A 17,977-nucleotide genomic window follows, 5' to 3' on the forward strand; every position below is an offset into this window, starting at 1 on the left:
GCTCAGCGAGGGCAGGTTTATTGTGCCAAGATCTGGGTCCTGGTTTGGACAACAGGGAAGCATGACAGATGGGAGAGGGACATCTAAAATGGTTGACCCCAAAGACTTCGATTCTCTAGACTGCTCTGAGCCCTCAGAGTCTGCAGGGATAACTCCATTCCCCACTGTATGGGAAACACTTCAGAGGTCTCTCACCTGCAAGGTAATAAAAGGCTCTCCTCAGGAAGGGCCCCCACCTCCACAGCTGGTTGCCATGATAGTAACTCATGTTAACCTTGCCAAGGAAATCTTGGGCCTCACAAGGGAGAAAAGAGATAAGAGCCCAAAGTTGTTGCAAGAATTCACCAACACATACCAGCAGGATCACGGAGACAACAGAGTGGGGCTTCGCTTAGTCAAGGAGGCCAGAATGTTAGCCTTATAAGGTAAAGTCTACTTGACTTGGGGTAGGACACCATTTCAGAAGATGGGGGTCACCACTGTGGCATGAAGTTCCTGCTACAGTGACTCCTAGAAGCCTGGAAGAAAAAAAAAACCCCACATTGAATGAAATTGAAATGCCTGAATTGGGATGCCTAGATGGCTCAACTGGATAAGCATCTAACTCTTGATTTCAACTCAGGTCTTAATATCAGGGTCATGAGTTCAAGCCCAGCACTGGGCTCCATGCTGGGTATGGAACCTACTTTAAAAAAAAAAAAGTGAAATGCCTGAATTGACACAGCAGAGGATGGAACTTGGGATTAAAGGGCTCAGGAAAGTGGGTATGCTAGAATGAATATATTATGTGAGGTCAGAAGACCCACCAGAGGATTATGTACCATAAGAGAGTGCGTAAGACACATCATTCACCAAGGCCATCAGAAATATACCGCTGAGAGGGACACCACCATCACTAAGAAGTGGTTGTTCTCTTCTAAAATACATGCTGTCACAGTTTGGCTCATAGCAATAGGGATAATGAGGCACTGAAGCAACAGCAACCAGGTGGTGGCACTTAAAACCAGAAGCTAGTGGACCACAGTTATTATAACTGGCAAGATGGGAAATAGCCAATTAACCTTGGCCCACAGGGAGCTGTGGAGATTGTTAACAGAACATGGTGTCATTAGAGCAAAATAAGCAGTCAACATTGCTGCTTAATATCTACAATCAAAATAAGGCAAGAATGCATAAGCACAAGGCTGAGAGTGGTGGCCTCAATACAAAACTACTATCCCCGGGGATCCCTGGGTGGCTCAGCGGTTCGGCACCTGCCTTTGGCTCGGGGCACGATCCTACAGTCCCAGGATCGAGTCCCGCATCAGGCTCCTTGCACAGAACCTGCTTCTCCCTCTGCCTGTGTCTCTGCCTCTCTCTCTATGTCTATCATGAATAAATAAAACCTTTAAAAAAAAATACTATCCCTTGCCTAATTCTTGGACCCAACCTAGTTGTCAGATCCAGACCCACCAGCTTAGAGAGATGGCTGGCTCATATACTATATAGATACACAGAGAGAGATGTAGACATATGTATATATACATATATACATCTATATATGTATAGGTTCAGGCACAACATATATATATACACACACACACACACACACACACACACACACATCCTTCTCCAACACCACCTATGGCTGTTTACTCTGGTGACTATACAGTGGGAAAAGCAAAATACCCAGACATTTAAAGAACTATTGGTCACAGAGTCTGAGTTGATGTTGGTATCTAGACACCTTGGAACATCATTATTGCCCTATTACAGGAAAAGAATATAGAAACTAAGCAATAAATGGAGTTGTGGCCAAAGTCCAGCCTACAATGGATCCACCAGTCTACAGATCCACCAGGGAGTCATTTTCGCAGGCCCTGAATATAACAAGATTGGCATCCCCGAAAGTTGAGGTAATCTCCACCCTGAGTCCTTGGCCTCTGGAGTAAGAACTATCATGGGGAAAAAGACAAGAGAAACCTACAAGTAATCTAAACATCTCCCACCCCTTAGCCAAATTGGTAAATCAAAAACAGTACTACATAGAGGGTGAAGGTAAGAGGAATGGCAGAGATTAGCGCCACCTTAGGATCTCAAAGATGCAGGGGTAGTGGTCCCTTTTCTGTGTTTAACGCCTCTGCAGGAACCGGCTGGATCCTAGAGAATAATGAGAGACAACCACAAGCTCAACCAAGTAGTAGCCATACCAAAGCTGCCCCTACCAGATGTATTATGTTTGCTACACTAGATAAATAAATATAGCCTCAGTGTGGTATGTAGCTACTGATTTGGCAAATGAGTTTTCTATCCTCATCAGAAACAGCTCCTTTCACGTGGAATAAACAGTATACATTCACATTTTTGCCTCAGGGCTGCCTTTTTTTTTTTTTCTGCAAAAAGCTTTATTGTCTCCATTTGGCCCACGTTTTGGGAAAGGGCTCCAGGATGGTTAAAAAGCACCCTAGTGGGTGCATGGGAAAAGGTTCAGGCACAAGCCCTGGCACTGGGGGGTTGCCAGAGGAGCCCCTCAAAGGCTGCTGGTCTCCAGAGGCTCCTAGTCGTGCTTGAGAATGAGCCTTTCGAAAAGATACTCGCCCTGCCCAGCCTGGGGGGTGGCCAGCCTGCGGAGCTTAGTCAGGTGGTCGCCCATCTTCTAGATGAGTTTTACCTCCTCATCTAGGAAGTGGTTCTCCAGGAAGTCACAGAGATGGGGATCTGTGTGGGCAGAACCCAGGGCATGCAGATCCAGAATCCAGAAGGGCCTGGTTCAGGCTCTTCTCCAGAAGCAGGGAGGCTTCCATGGCGTCCAGGGTCTTCCCCCACTCATCTTGGGACAGTTTCTGCCCGTCCTGGCTGGAAGAGGGCGCGGCCGCTGTGCTGATTTTGCATCTTCAAGAAACGCTGGGCACCCTCGCGCTTCTCCTCAGCCAAGCTTCTCCTCAGCCAACTCGCAGAAGAAGTGGCCCACTCCCTCCAGAGCCACATCGTCATGGTCGAAATAGAAGCCCAGAGAGAGGTAGGTGTAGGAGGCCCGCAGGTGCATGTTGACCAGGTGGTTGACGGCGGCCTCCACCTCGGTAGAATAATTCTGACGAATCTGGGAGCTCACGGTTAATCCCGGACAAGGAATTAAATTCAAACTTGGGTGTTCACTGCTGGTGGCAGAAGATGGCCAGGAAGATGGCTCCGAAAGTTGCGACTGGAAAAAAGGTTGGAGGGTGGCCGTTGGCTGGTAGAAGGGGCGTCCCTGGGTCTGTTCCATCCAAACACTGTTGAAGCAAGAGACAGATCCGCAGGACCAATGAAAGCACTGCTGCCTCAGGGCTATATTAAGTCTCCTACTCGATCATAAAAGTATGAAGAGAACTAGACTCAGAACAGCACATTGATCCATTTAATCATGCTGATCGTGCAAGATGAACAAGAGATGGCCAGCATGCTAAGTACATGGTAAGATACATGCGCTCCAAAGGGCAGGTGAAAAACTCTACAAATATCCGTGCCATTTCAGTGAAGTTTCAGGAATTCTGGAGGTCACAGTCATTCCAACCCATTCCCTTCAAAGCAAAAGACAAACTGCTGCATCTTGCATCTCCCACTACAAAAAAGGAACCACAACTCTGGTAGGCTTCTTCAGATTCCAGAGGCAACACATTGTATACATAGGAATATTGTTATAACCCATGAACTGAGTGATACGAAAAGCTCATTGCCAGCTTTGGGTAGGGGAAACAACTCTACAGCAAGTCCAGGCTGTAGTGCAAGCAGTTCCTATCCTGTTGGAGGTCTAAATGTTAGGAAAAGATGCAGTAGAGAGTTTATAGTAAGCCTTAGGGGAAGAATCACAATGCAGGCACCCGGAGATCTGCAAGACAATCATACTGTTACAAAAAAAAAAAAAAAAAAAAAAGCTCCTGGTGTGTTTCTGGGCTCTGGAAAGAAACTGCTCACCCACTGGGCACTGTATGTCCAGAACTGCCCATAATGAGCTGGGTTCAACAGGGCTCTCCAAATTATAAAGTCAAATGAGCTCAGGAACAATCCATTATGAGGTGGAAATGGTACATCTAAAATCAAACTCAAGCTGGGTGGCACAGCAGGTTGAGCATCCGACTCTTGGTTGAAGGCACAGTAGGTTGAGCATCCAACTCTTGGTTTCTACCTGGGTCATGACCTTTGGGTCATGAAATCCAGATATAGCCCTGTGTGGGGCTCCGCACTCAACAGGGAGCCTGCTTGCGGTTCTCTCTCTTCCTCTCCTTCTGCCCTTCCCTCTGCTTACATGCTACCTCTCTCTCAAAATAAATAAATAAATAAATAAATAAATAAATAAATAAATCTATCTATCTATCTATCTATCCATCTATCTATCTTTAATTAAAAAAAGAAATCAAAACTGAGCAACTTGGGTGGCTCAGCGGTTTAGCACCACCTTCAGCCCAGGGCGTGATCCTGGAGACCCAGGACTGAGTCTCACATCAGGCTTCCTGCATGGAGCCTGCTTCTCCTGTATCTGTATCTCTGCCTCTCTCTGGTATGCAAGTCTCTCATGAATGACTAAATAAATAAAATCTTAAAAAAAAAAAAAAAAACCCAAGCAGAACCAAAAGGCACAAGTAAGCTATATATGTAGGCAGCTACCACAATTATTCCAGCACCTTCTCCTCAGTTCACACCTACAGGTGCTTGGGGGATCCTTTATGACCAACTTAAGGAGATAAAAGCCAAAGCTTGGCTTATAAATAGATTATAAATGGCTGAGTATGTGAGTGGAAGCTGAAAAAAGAAACAACAGCTTCATTATAGCCACACTTAGGGTTGACCTTGACAGTGGGAAGGGAAAAATCTTCCTAAGGACAGAGCTTCAAATGATACATCTGGTCATGAACTTTGGTAAAAAGAAGAGTGGCCAGAGGTGAAAATATATAGACTCATAAGCAATTGCAAATGGAATGGCTAACTGCTCAGGGGCCTTTAAGGAAAAAGACTACACAATTATTAGAAGAAGGCATGGGTAGAAGCAAATTAATAGACATATGGGAATGTGTAATAGTGCATTAAGTGTGAAAATTCTTTTCACGTGCTAATAACCCCCAAGAAGCATCCAATGAAAAGAGACACCAAATAACCAAGTGAACAAAATGACTCAGAAAGTTGACATGAACCACCCCAGAACTGGCATGATGGGACATGAATAAAGTAGCCAGTGTGGCAGAAATAAAAATAGAAGCAAAGGAGGAGGCATGGCCTCCCACTTAGCAAGGCCCAATCAGGCTACCACCCCCACTGAACATCCAATCTGCGAGTAACAGAGACCAACACTGAGCCCCCAGTATAGCACTATGCCTCAAGCTGACCAACCAGTTACCACATCCTATTCCTTCCATCTTGAAAAGGCCAGCAGTTGATCCCCACAGGTATTCAATAGATAGTTATTCCAGGTATAGGTTTTTCTTTCCATAGAACCCCAGCCATGCCACTAAGGAAGGGCTAACAGAATACCTGATCCACATACATAGAATCCCATTTAACGTAGCATCCAACCAAAGGAACCACATTACAATGAAGGAATTGTGGCAATGGGCCCATAACCATGGGTTCCAGTGGTCTTATCATATAACAGCACCATACAAAAGCATCCAGCCTTACAGAGTACTGAAATGGCCTACTAGAGACACAGCTGATAAACCAGCTCAGAGACAAGAATGGCGTGCTATCTTCTAGGATAGAGTATGTGCACTGATTCAGAGCTATGTTCCCAGTAGGAAGAACACATAAGTCTGAGAACCAAGAGGTAGAAGCAGAAATGGCCTCCACTTACCATCTTCCCAATGATCCACTGGAAGACCTGGGCTTTCCATCTGGACAACGCTGGACTCCAGAGACCCTGGGCATATTTTTGCCAGGAGACATGTCAAGGATCATACTGAGTTATAAGTTATAGCTGCAGCCAGTACAACTGGGACTCTGTGTCCCTGGACCAAGAGCCAAGAAGAATCACCACCATGGCAGGGTAAATTAAGCCTCATCCTCAGAAGGAAGTATGTCTGCTGTTACATAATAGGAGCAACAAAGAGTATGTGTGGAACTCAGATGATCCATCTGGGTGGCATTTGCCCACGTACTTCCCTGCCCAGTTGTGACTATGAATGAACAAATGCAACCACTCCAGCCTCACAGCAGTATGATTCTCAGCAGCCTCAAAAATGAGGAGTGGGTCATATCACTAGGTAAATTGCCCAGACCAACAGAAATGATAGCTAATGGCAAGGGAAATTTAGACTGAATAGTAAAGGAGACAAGGAGATCCACTGCAGCGCTGAGACCAGTTACACAGATGAGGGCTGAAGCTTGTCTCACTAATCCATTTCTTTGAAGTTTCCTATCAAGAAGAGAAGTCCAGGGTGCCTGGCTGAGGCATGAGACTCTTAATCTCAGAGTTGTGAGTTTGAGCCCCACATTGAGTACAGAGATTACTTTAAAAAAAATAAAATATTGAGAGAGAGAGAGAGAGAGAGAGATCCATGGAACTCTGAAAGAACTGCTTTCAGAAAATGTTTGGAGACCTAGATCCTACAGCACAAGAAATGGACTGTCGCAAATACTTGGATCTCCCCTCAAGAAAGAACTTGTATTAAAAAAGAAGAGGGGAGGGAAAAAAAGAAGAAGAGGGGTGCCTGGGTAGCTCAGTTGGTTAAATGTCCAACTCTTGATCTCAGGGTCATGAGTTCAAGCCCTGCATTTGTAAAAATTAAAAAAACAAAAGAAGAATGAACTTGCATTCAGGTGCAAGGAGACAGTTAGCTAACAGGCTCCAGCTGCAGTATGTTCAGAATTCATCTTGGCATTCCAGTTGAGGCCAGGCTCTTCTGGGGCAGCTCCTAGCCAGTGATGAAACATGGTGGACGTACTAGAACCCAGCCATTCCTTCCCAATGCAGAACTCCCCTAACAGGTGATTTTTGCTCTGGAGCTCCCTGTTGGATTAGCTGAGTTTTGTTGTTTTTTTTAATCTGTATCACAGATTGAGGCTCTTGTAGGTCAGTTCAGCTTGCACTCCCTTTCCTTTCCTGTATTACCTTACTCCCCCATAAGACCAACAAAAGGATGGATAGTTTAAAAAAAAAAAGGCACTTGGTAAATATAAAAGACTTTTTTCTAATAGTTAACAGAAAGGTCCTTCAGGAAGTAATCAGGGCCTATTACCCAAGAGTTGAAATAGTCATGGATATTGTGAGTGGCCTTAGAAAACATAAAAGTTAATCTATATCAGTAAGAGACATACTACTAAGTATTATATGAAAAAAAGGAATCCCCAGCTAATAAACTGGATAATATATGGCTGAACAAAGTCTGAACCAGTTTCTTTACTTTTACTCCTAAATTTTTAAAACACTAAAGTGTATTTATCATCTCTGAGGTTCTATATATAGAACACTGAAAAATCCAAACTTCTTTGATTAAAGAATACTTCCTTGCTCCTGGCCTAGGATGATTTAGTTCCAAAGTCAAAATTCACTGATCAAGGTCTCCAAAAGCTGACGAGGGAAAGAATGACAATTTTCTAGCTGGTTAACAATTTTCCAACTAGTCAAAATATCATCTATCTATATGTCAAAATAACCATCTTTAGTATTTTGAGAGTAGAAAGGATATATAAAAGTTGTCACTAAAATGCATCTCATCCTTTTTTAATATAAAACATGCCCTTCTTTGCTTTATCAACAAATTCTCTAAAGATCTACAATAATGGGTTCACACTTTAATTACTAAATTTTCACTTTATGAGCAATATGAAAGCTTTATTTCAAGTGTGCTACAGGTGACCTGGTAATTTCATTTAACACAGATCTAGATGGTTTTTTCTCAAGCACATATACACTATCACAAGAAAGGACAGAAGAATGGGAGTAACAGGTAGGGAGGGAAGAGACATTAGTTGCAGACTACTCATCCAGCTAATTCCCAGAGTTTCTGTGTTTTTATTTAGAAATATATTCTCTTTCCTTATTACAGGAATATATTCTCTATTCCTTATTCCTCTCTTTTATGTAAATTACAATCCCTTGTTCTTAATTCTCCTATTTTCCTTAGCCCATTCCCCCTATTCTGTTTTTTCATTAATGATACCGTCCACTGCCTGGAGCTATGCATATGCCATCTATGTTTTCATCCAGTTCTTTGGAAATTTGGATTGAATATTAAATGTGGAAGGGGCATCTAGTCAATCATTCATTTTCAGGTCAGACAAATGCAGCCCAGAAATCAGTTATTTTATTTTTCTAATAATAGCAAAGCAGACATTTATCTACTTCAAAAATACATATATGAAAGCTGAAATTCCCAAAATATATGCACATACACATTTTTTTGAGAGAGGAGAGAGAGAGAGAGAGAGAGAGAGAGAGAGAGCGAGCAGGGAAGAGGGGGAGAGGAAGAGAGAGAATCCCAAGCAGGTTCCATGCCCAGCATGAAGCCTGATGCAAGGCTCAATCCCAGGACCCCAAGATCACCACTGGAGGCAAAACCAAGAGTCAGACCCCAAACCAACTGTGCCAACCAGACACCCCACATTTTTTTATCATACAAAATGCTACATGCCAGTAGTATACTTCAAAGGCAAATACCACCAAAGTCAATCAACTAAAGTTGAACTCTCCTAATATGAATATTTCCTAAAGCACTATGTATCTTTTTTTTTTTGTTTTTAAGAGGGAAGGACAGAGAGAAAGAGAGAGGCGCAGAGGTAGGGACAGAGGGAGGGGGGAGAGAGAACTCCAAGCAGGCTCCTCACTAAGCATGGAGCCCAACTCCAGGTCTTGACCTCAGCCAAAACCAAGAGTCGAACGGTCAACCAACTGAGCTACCCAGATGCCCCTGGAATATCTTAAAACAAATACAAAACACATGGAGAGGTTCACATGATGAAAAAGACTGCAAACTATGTAGTCAGAGAGATACATGGTTTGAATCATGGATGTGGGCTTAGGAAAGTCAGTAAAAATCTCCATGCCATAGTTCCCTTAGTTATAAAACCTTCATGACAGTATGACAGTCATTTTAAGAATTAGAAATAACATATATGAAACACCTACCAGAAAGATGGCACACTTTATATATATATATATATATATATATATATATTTCAAAGATATATATATATATATATATTTATATTTTTTAACAACTGATAATTTATTTAAAAGGCTGATTCAAGAATCTGCAATAGTGGGGATCCCTGGGCAGTGCAGCGGTTTGGCGCCTGCCTTTGGCCCAGGGCGCGGTCCTGGAGACCCAGGATCGAGTCCCACGTCGGGCTCCCGGTGCGTGGAGCCTGCTTCTCCCTCTGCCTGTGTCTCTGCCTCTCTGTGTGTGTGTGTGTGTGTGTGACTATCACAAATAAATAAAAATTTTAAAAAATTAAAAAAAAAAGAATCTGCAATAGTGACTTCAATGTGAACTCCTAGCTCAAAACTGATGAAGGTAATCTGTTTAACATTCTCAGAAGGACTGTGCAAATCAATAAGTCACTCATGGATCCTCATCTGAAAACAATCCCAAGTCTTAGAACCTTCACCACAAGGAAGTTTTCTCATAGTGATTCTCATAGTCATGGTGGGCAGAACTGGTCCTTTCACTTTGAGACTCTTTTCCTTTGAACCTCTGATCAAGTCAGCACATACCTTTTCCAAACATTTTAGGTTGCAGCTGGTTAGTTCTAACCCAGTGAATTCCCACCTCTGGTTCCACAGGTGCCTTTCTGGTGTCTTTAAAAGCCATGGCTGTGGCGGGGTGCAGCTTCCCGACCCACTTATTCCTCCGCGAGAGTGAACGAACAGCCGTGAGTTAGGAGCAGGTGCAGGGTGCCCAGAGCTCCACTGTAGCTGCAACAGCATCTTCCTCCTAGAGCTCAACCTTCATTTTTTTAGACATTGAGCAGAAGCTTCCAAGAGTGACCTCACAATAATCTCAAAAATAGTTTACTTCAGCTACTAACTAAAAACAAAAACAGGGACGCCTGGGTGGATCAGTTAAGTCTCTGCTTTCGGCTCAGGTCATGATCCCAGGATCCTGGGATCCAGTGGTGTCTGGCTCCCTGCTCAGTGGAGAGTCTGCTTCTCTCTCTCCCTCTGCCCCTCTGCCCTTCCCATCTCCCCAAACCACCCCCACCCCTTGTGTTAACCATCTCTCTCTTTCATATAAATACATAAAATCTTTAAAAAAATAATAATATAAAAACAAATACCTATGGGCAGTTATTACATCACCAGAATCACAAAAAGGTCTAGATGATATATTCTTAAGTTTTAAGGTTTTTCTGAAACTGGAAGGGTTCTGCTTCAATGACTTTTTAAGGGTTCTCTTGTTCAATTGAAAATGAAAAATGGAGGGCTCAGCCAGTTAAGCATCTGCCTTAGGCTCGGCCCAGCCATGGTCTCAAGGTCCTGGGATGGAGCCCAGCGTGACAGACTCCCTGCTCAGCGAGGAGTTTGCTTCTCCCTCTCCCTGCCCCCACCTCCTCACTCCCTCTCTCAAAGAAATAAGTAAAATCTTAAAAAAAAAAAAAAAAGAAAATGAAAAATGGAGACTAAGAGTTGCATAAACCCTGACAATATTTTCACAAAATTTTTAAACTGTTTGCTCTTTATTTTAGTAAAGAGAATTTTGAGGTAACCAATATTTTGTTTCAATATAATACAAAAACATATACCATTTACTCTTTCTTCATTTTAATAAAACAAACTGGCAGATAAACTACCAAACTGTAACAAGAGATTAGAAAAGAACCATATTACAGGGGCACCTGGCTGGCTCAGTCCATAAAGCATACAACTCTTAATCTCGGGGTTGTGAGTTTGCACTCCACCTTGAATGTAGAGATTACTTAAAAATAAAAATCTTAAAAAAAAGAAGAATCATATTACAAATAAAAATGCATATCTCTTCATTAATCCTAGTCAAAAGGCTCCAGAACTAATGTTTTTTGTAATTTTCTATAGAACTTATGACATTCGAAACAACTAAAAGACTGTATAACAAACCAGTGAGGCCTTTTTATCTCATTCAGTTGAAGGTCTGCATTAAAGGACCTAAAAGTGATCCTAAACACTTAAAATACTGTGTATATAGAATGAAGGTCCAAAACTTGCACTTTGCTCAAACAATAGTTCCCTGATGTATCTCCTAACTAGTTTGAAAAAATCTTTAGAAACATTACCAAGTTATTATTGCTGACTTTGACCTGTGTTCTACAAAACCTCATAGAAAAGCTTTAATATCTTCAATGGGAACAAACAATAGGGGACTATACTATGTATAATAATAAAGAATAGGAGCTCTTGGCTAGCTCATTCTGTGGAGCATGCAACTCTTGAACTTGGGGTTTTAAGTCTGAACCCCACATTGGGTGTAGAGATTACTTAAAGTCCGTTGGGCGGTGATAAAGAACAATGACTCAACTATATTTATATAAAATTACATATCATGGAGAGACAATGACAATCCTTACAATCCTTAATGTTGGGCTGGCTGAGAGACAGGGGCACCCGGCACCCAAAAAGGCTGATCTTCGGGCCAAAGCAGCCATGACCACATCATCTCCAGTAAATGGAAGCCTAGATGGGAAACCAAAACTTTCCATCAAGGACTTTCCAGCCAGGGACCACCCCCAGCCAATCCCCTAGGCGCACGATGTTCCCTTGCCTACTTTGGCAAGGGACTCACCCGAACCCCCGGTGCGGTGCGCCTTCCCTGACTCAGAGGCCACCTCGCCCGGGGGCACTCCCCATTAAAGCACTCTCAAACCTACTGCCTGGCTCTGCTGGGTTTTTTATTTCTCCGCTGTTCATTTTGGAAAAAACCTAACACTTACTATGTTAGAAATGTTAATGGGTAGCATATTTATGCTATTGGACTCTATCTTTTTAGAAATGTTTTAACAATTAAAGGAAAACTGAACTTAAGGAAATATTCTTAGAAGATAATCTTCCAGCTGGAAATCCCCATAACACTCTTCCCATTACTACGCAACGTGGTTAACTAGTTCTGTCCAGTTCACTGTTTACTAAACAGGAAACTAGAAAGTTCACAGCTTTTGTCCTCAAGGCAAAAAGATTCCTTATCATTAAAGACTCCCGTAATTTATCTGCAAGTAAAAGCCTCATCAATTTACATAATGACTGTAAGTAAAAGTTATAATCCTCAAATAGAGCCTTAATTTACCACTTCACACCCACTAAGATGGCTCTAATTAAAAAGATCTAAAAAAAAAAGATAATAATAAGGGTTGGTGAGGATATGCAGAAACTGGACCCTTCTACATTGCTGGTGGGAATACAAAACGGTCAGTCCTCAAAAAGGTTTGAAAAGTTACCTTTTGACCCTGACAATATAACACTAGGTGTATACCCAAAACAAAGGAAAACATTTGTACATTAAATGTTCACCGTAGGGACGCCTGGGTGGCTCCGCGGTTTGGCACCTGCCTTCAGCCCAGGGTGTGATCCTGGAGACCTGGGATTGAGTCCTATGTCCGGCTCCCTGCGTGGAGTCTGCTTCTCTCTCTCTCTCTCTCTCTCTCTCTCTCTCTCTCTGCCTCTCTCATTAATAAAAAATAAAATCTTTAAAAATAAATAAAAAAAATGTTCACAGTAACATTGTTCATAACAGCCCAAAAGAAAAAATAACCCAAACTGACGAAGGGATAAATAAAATGTGGTATATCCCTATAATGGAGTATCATTCAGTAGTATAAAGAAATGAATTACTGGTACATGCTAAAACGTGGACAAACCCTGAAAACATTATGCTCAAAGAAATAAGCCAATCATATATCTTATGATTCCACTTATACGAAATGTCCAGAAGAGATGGGATATAGGCAGAAAGCACATTAGTGGTTGCCTAGGGCTGGGTAGATTGAGAGGAAACAGGGAGTGGATTTCTTTTTGGGGTGATGAAAATATCAAAAAGCAGATGCTGGTAATATCTGCATAACTCTGAATACCTCACAGCATTGAACTGTACACTTTAAATGGGTTAACTGTATAGTATTTGAACTATATCTCAACAAAGCTGTTAAAAAAGAGTCTTGTCTAATATTTTAAATTTAACTGAAATATATGTATTCTTCACTTTACATCTTAAAGTTAACTTTAACTAATAAAGTTAACATTATTTCAAACAGCCAGGAGAACCCAGGACTGAATACACCCAAACTTTCTTTTTTAATGAAAAGTTCTAGACTCATTTTATCATTTCCTTAGGTCTTACTTCCTAAGACTCCTTCCCTCAAAAGATACTAAGTTTTCATTTAAGTTTAATTAATCTTTAAAACCTAGGGCATGGATTTACTACTTCAGTGTTTTATTTTTTTTTAAGATTTTATTTATTTATTCATGAGAGACAGAGAGACAGAGAGAGAGACAGAGAGAGAGACGCCGAGACACAAGCAGAGGCAGAGGGAGAAGCAGGCTCCATGCAGGGAGCCCGATGCAGAACTCTATCTGGGGACTCCAGGATCATGCCCTGAGCAGAAGACAGGTGCTAAACCACTGAGCCACCCAAGTGTCCCTAAACATAGCATTTTTAAGTTGTTTTATTAAATATTTATTTATAAAGCATAAAACATTCCACTAACTACACCATTAAAATACTAACTCTACTGATACCTTAATTTCTCCCTAATTTAGCAATCTCTAATAGTTCAAAATTAATCATATTGATTTTATTTCCTAGTTGTAAACTGTATAAATAATGATCTTTCAAGTTTTTTCAAATACAAGTAAACAAAAAGTATACTTTCCACTTTCAGGGTAACAATGATTTACCAGGATTCATGAGATTGAATTGCAGCTCTGATTTACATACTGTATCATTTAATCTTTACAATAATTCTATAAAATAGGCATTAACAGCTTCATTTTATAGAATAATTAAGGCTTAAAGGGGTAGGAAATTTGTTCAAGGTCCTATAGGTTAAAAGACTGAATCCCATATCTGACAGGTTATAAAAATCTAGATCTAATCTACAGTTTGTAAAGAAAAGTCTATGTTTTGAAGACCGTTCAGTTTTTAAATAATGCAATTTAACAAATTGATAGTTTTTGAAAACTAAGTATATAGACTAGTTTTATTCAATAACTGCAACTATTTATCTCTCATTATTACCTCACACTAAAAATGTTGCTCTATATAATGCAAGTCAGGTACACACAAGTAAAATAAAAAATCACGTAAAAGTCCGAAAATGAATAATGGAAAATAAAACTCTGACAATGTAATAAGTGTACCCTATACATACAGAATAGCTCATTCAGTAAAAATGAGACGGGAAATATGTATAATAATTACAATCAAAATTGTTTTCTATCAAAAATTTTTAAGAATTCCAAAAGTAGATTCATTCTCTAAAAAAAATTAAAGCTACCATGTTTTAAGTCACATATAAATTCCAAACCCTATTTTTAATTTTGTTTTTCCCAAAAAGAGAAATGGATGTGAACATTTATTGGGTACTTTTAAAAGATCCTGAGCTAATTGCTTTTCATTATTTTTATCTCATGGAACTAGTTCTACTTCTCTGTGATGGGTACTACTCCAATTATTACTACATAAGAAGCAACTCAGGATCTAAATGTCACATTGTTCTAAGAGTTGTAGTAAGAATTCCTGCCCACATCTGACTCCATACTCTGTACCACATCATGCAATTAGCAACCATAAAACACCACCACACACACACACACACACACACACACACACACACACACACACACACACAATGTCTTTAGGAATGTATTTAAGTCCAGGCAATTATCTTTCAAACGAGATTTGTGCCTTGCAACTTGTCTGTGGCCAACATATATAACAGGTGCCAAATAAAAGTTTACTGAATGGGATGCACACTGGTAGCTTAGCAACAGAAGAAGAAATGGGACCATCTTCATTCATTCTGCCTTTCAAAGGGAGTTAATATACAACTATTACAGGATCCCTGGGTGGCGCAGCGGTTTGGCGCCTGCCTTTGGCCCAGGGCGCGATCCTGGAGACCCGGGATCGAATCCCATGTCGGGCTCCCGGTGCATGGAGCCTGTTTCTCCCTCTGCCTGTGTCTCTGCCTCTCTCTCTCTCTGTGTGTGTGACTATCATAAATAAATAAAAATAATAATTTAAAAAAAAGAATATACAACTATTACTTACCAGGCAACATATACAACTTTCTCCTTACAGAATAAAACAATTATAGAATAGAAGGGAATGATCACATATAAAAATTACTAATTCTTAAAGGGCAAGCTGTTGATTAAATATTCGAAGCTTTCTTTTTTTTTAAGATTTTATTTATTCATGAGAGACAGAGAGAGAGAAAGAGGCAGAGGCAGAAGCAGGCTCCATGCAGGAAGCCTGACGTGGGACTTGATCCTAAGACCCCAGTATCACGATCTGAGCCAAATGCAGATGCCCAACCTCTGAGCCACGCAGGTGCCCCAAATATTCGAAGCCTTAAAGAGAGATCCAGCATGTTCTGCTCAACTCTTGTCTGCCTCGTAAGAGTTCTATCTCCACAGTTGGCTAGTTGCTAGCAGAGAGACCATGGTCATTTTTGTGCTTCCTAGAACACCAAACACAGGACCTAACACTTAATACTAATAGCTAAACTTTTATAAAGATCTTCCACAAATTACAAAACTTTTTCAGATGAATTAACCCTAAAAGCCTTGCAAGGTAAGCGTAGTATCTATCTACATTTTATAGACAATGACTTCAAAGTCCAAGAAGAGATTAAGTGCCAAGATAAGTGGCCAGGTATCCTATAACACCACAGCCACCAGAAAAGGCTCTTGATATATGTTAATTGAATCAGCTATCCCTTGAAATATCATTTTTCTTTCTAAGATTGTAACACCATTATCTGTTGCTATGATAAATGATCGTACTGCCACTTAAGACTGATAGCTTTGCTAGAAAACAGATACTGTCATTTAGGCTTGACCAGGTTAGTTAACTTTTAACTTCGTATATCAGTGATTCTCAAACTTTAAGAGGACTACGAATTGGGGAGCTTGATAAAAATAAAGATCCTTTGGCCACCATGATCTCTAGAAATCCTGATTCAAGGGACCAGGAATCTGCATATCTTAATAAGCACTCAGCTGATTCTAATGGTTTAGTCTTTAGAGACCCTTTGAGAATTGAACTAGACTTCTGAAACTTAATCTACTCCCCCCAATTATTTTAATCAAGCCAATTTTTTTTTTACAGTTTTAAGTATTTAAGCAAAATCTTACAAAAACAATCCAAGCCTACCACATCTAACAGGAAAGGTCCTCAAAAATGTTTACTACACCAAACTTCTCTAGACCTCAGGAGCCTGCAGACCTCAGGCCCCTGCATGGACCCTGCTTCTCTCTCTGCCTGTGTCTCTGCCTCTCTCTTCACATAGTTGATGAGTTCAACTATGACTGCAACATAATTTAGTAAAACATTTTTGTAAGTCCTACAAAAACGACTGGATGTTAAATAGTAAAAGGGAACCAGTTAACTCTGAACCTGACAGAAATAATAATTAAACATAATTTGAATAATTAATAAAGTAATCATAAGCCAATAACTTTTAAATCACCAACAGTACAAGCCCATTTAAAACTTTAAGTGACCATCAAAATGTACTAACTATAAGATTATGGGGTGACTTTTTCCGCACTATTAAATATTTATTGAGAGTTGACACAGGTTTCTGTATTCTTCGAATTTTCTACAATAAGCAGATTTTATTCACAATTATCAAAGTTCTAGAAGTACTTATTAATCCTGTAACCTTCACATACGTAATAGGAAAACAAGAATAACCTGTAACCACATTTATCATAAACCATAAACACCAAAACACCTGGCTTTAAGGTATCAATCTGTAATCATTATTTTTCACATTAATACCAGATCACTTAACCTCTAAAATTTAGACTGTCCCATTTCGACCAGGTATGTCATTAGTGTAGTTAGCCTGACTTTTTAAAATCCCCTTGTCATCCACTCTGGGGATCTATTTAATAGGTGGAACTTCTTTGTATTGAGAACTGAGGCATTAAAATATTCACACTCTTATTAGGGAGAAGGGGGAACAGACCATTGTTTAAAAAAAAAAAGGATATTTTTATCATTATGAGTATTTATGTAGGAAACTTGGCGCCAAGCTAGGAGGGGCTTTCTCCAACAGCCCCATCTCGGAGGTAAATGTCACAGGAAGCGGCAGGGGCGAGCTCGCGGCAGGTGAGGAAATCTCAGCTCGAATACGACGCAAGCTGCTGTTCCCGCCCGGTGCGCGGTGGGCGACCCTGGCAGCGGCCGCGAGGGCCGCGGGCTTCCGCGCCCCCTTCTTGGCAGCCCCCCGCCCCCACCGCGGGGCCGAGCGGCGGCCTCCGGGGTGCGCGGGCCCGGGCCGCCCGCGGGGGTCGGGGCGCGCCCGCCGCGGCCGCCGGGACCCAGGCCAGGCCGAGGGCTTCCCGGCGGCGCGGGGCCTAGTCGCCCCGGCCTCGCGCCTCGCGGGGACGCGGAGGGAAGGCTCGAGGCCCGAGCCGCGGGCTGGCGGAGGCGGCCGCCGAGCCCCTCATGCGGCGGGAGGCCGGGGGTCCCCCGCGCCGTGCCACACTCACCTCGAGCCGCGGCCGCCGCCTCGGCATGGCCGGGGGGCCGCGCCTGGGCCGACAGCCTCCTCCGGAGGGCGCCGCCGCGACGCCTGCCGCTCCTGAAGGGCTTGCGGCCGCCGCTGCTGCTGAGGCCCAGCGCCCGCCGAGCCGCATGGGGCTCACGGGCCGCCGCAGCACGCGGGTCCCGGAGGGGCGCCGCTGAGCCGGGCCGGGCGCGGGGCTGCGGGCGGGGGGGGGGGGCGGCGGCGGAGCCTCCAGCGTCGCCGTGGCCGCTCCCGCCGCCGGCGCCGCTGGCCCACAGCGCCCCCTGGGCCCCACGGCCCGCTACGGCGCGGGGACTGCGGCGGC

General features: G+C 42.4%; 1 protein-coding gene and 2 pseudogenes across 1 annotated transcript in view; all 3 read right to left on the minus strand.

Annotated features, from left to right (window-relative positions):
• ZFYVE9 (zinc finger FYVE-type containing 9) overlaps window positions 1-17,850 on the minus strand; it is a 185,705-nt gene extending 167,855 nt beyond the window's left edge. Inside the window, exon 1 of the mRNA XM_055341934.1 lies at window positions 17,636-17,850. The gene's annotated coding sequence lies outside the window, so the exon portion shown is untranslated. The remainder of the gene's footprint in view (window positions 1-17,635) is intronic.
• LOC129520745 (ferritin light chain-like) lies at window positions 2,381-3,353 on the minus strand (annotated as a pseudogene).
• On the minus strand, window positions 9,416-9,761 carry LOC129520475 (40S ribosomal protein S20-like; annotated as a pseudogene).
• Window positions 17,851-17,977: the final 127 nt, after the last annotated feature.

Source organism: Nyctereutes procyonoides, unplaced genomic scaffold (genome assembly GCF_905146905.1).
Source record: "Nyctereutes procyonoides isolate TBG_1078 unplaced genomic scaffold, NYPRO_anot_genome, whole genome shotgun sequence".
Classification (NCBI taxonomy): Eukaryota; Metazoa; Chordata; class Mammalia; order Carnivora; family Canidae; genus Nyctereutes; species Nyctereutes procyonoides.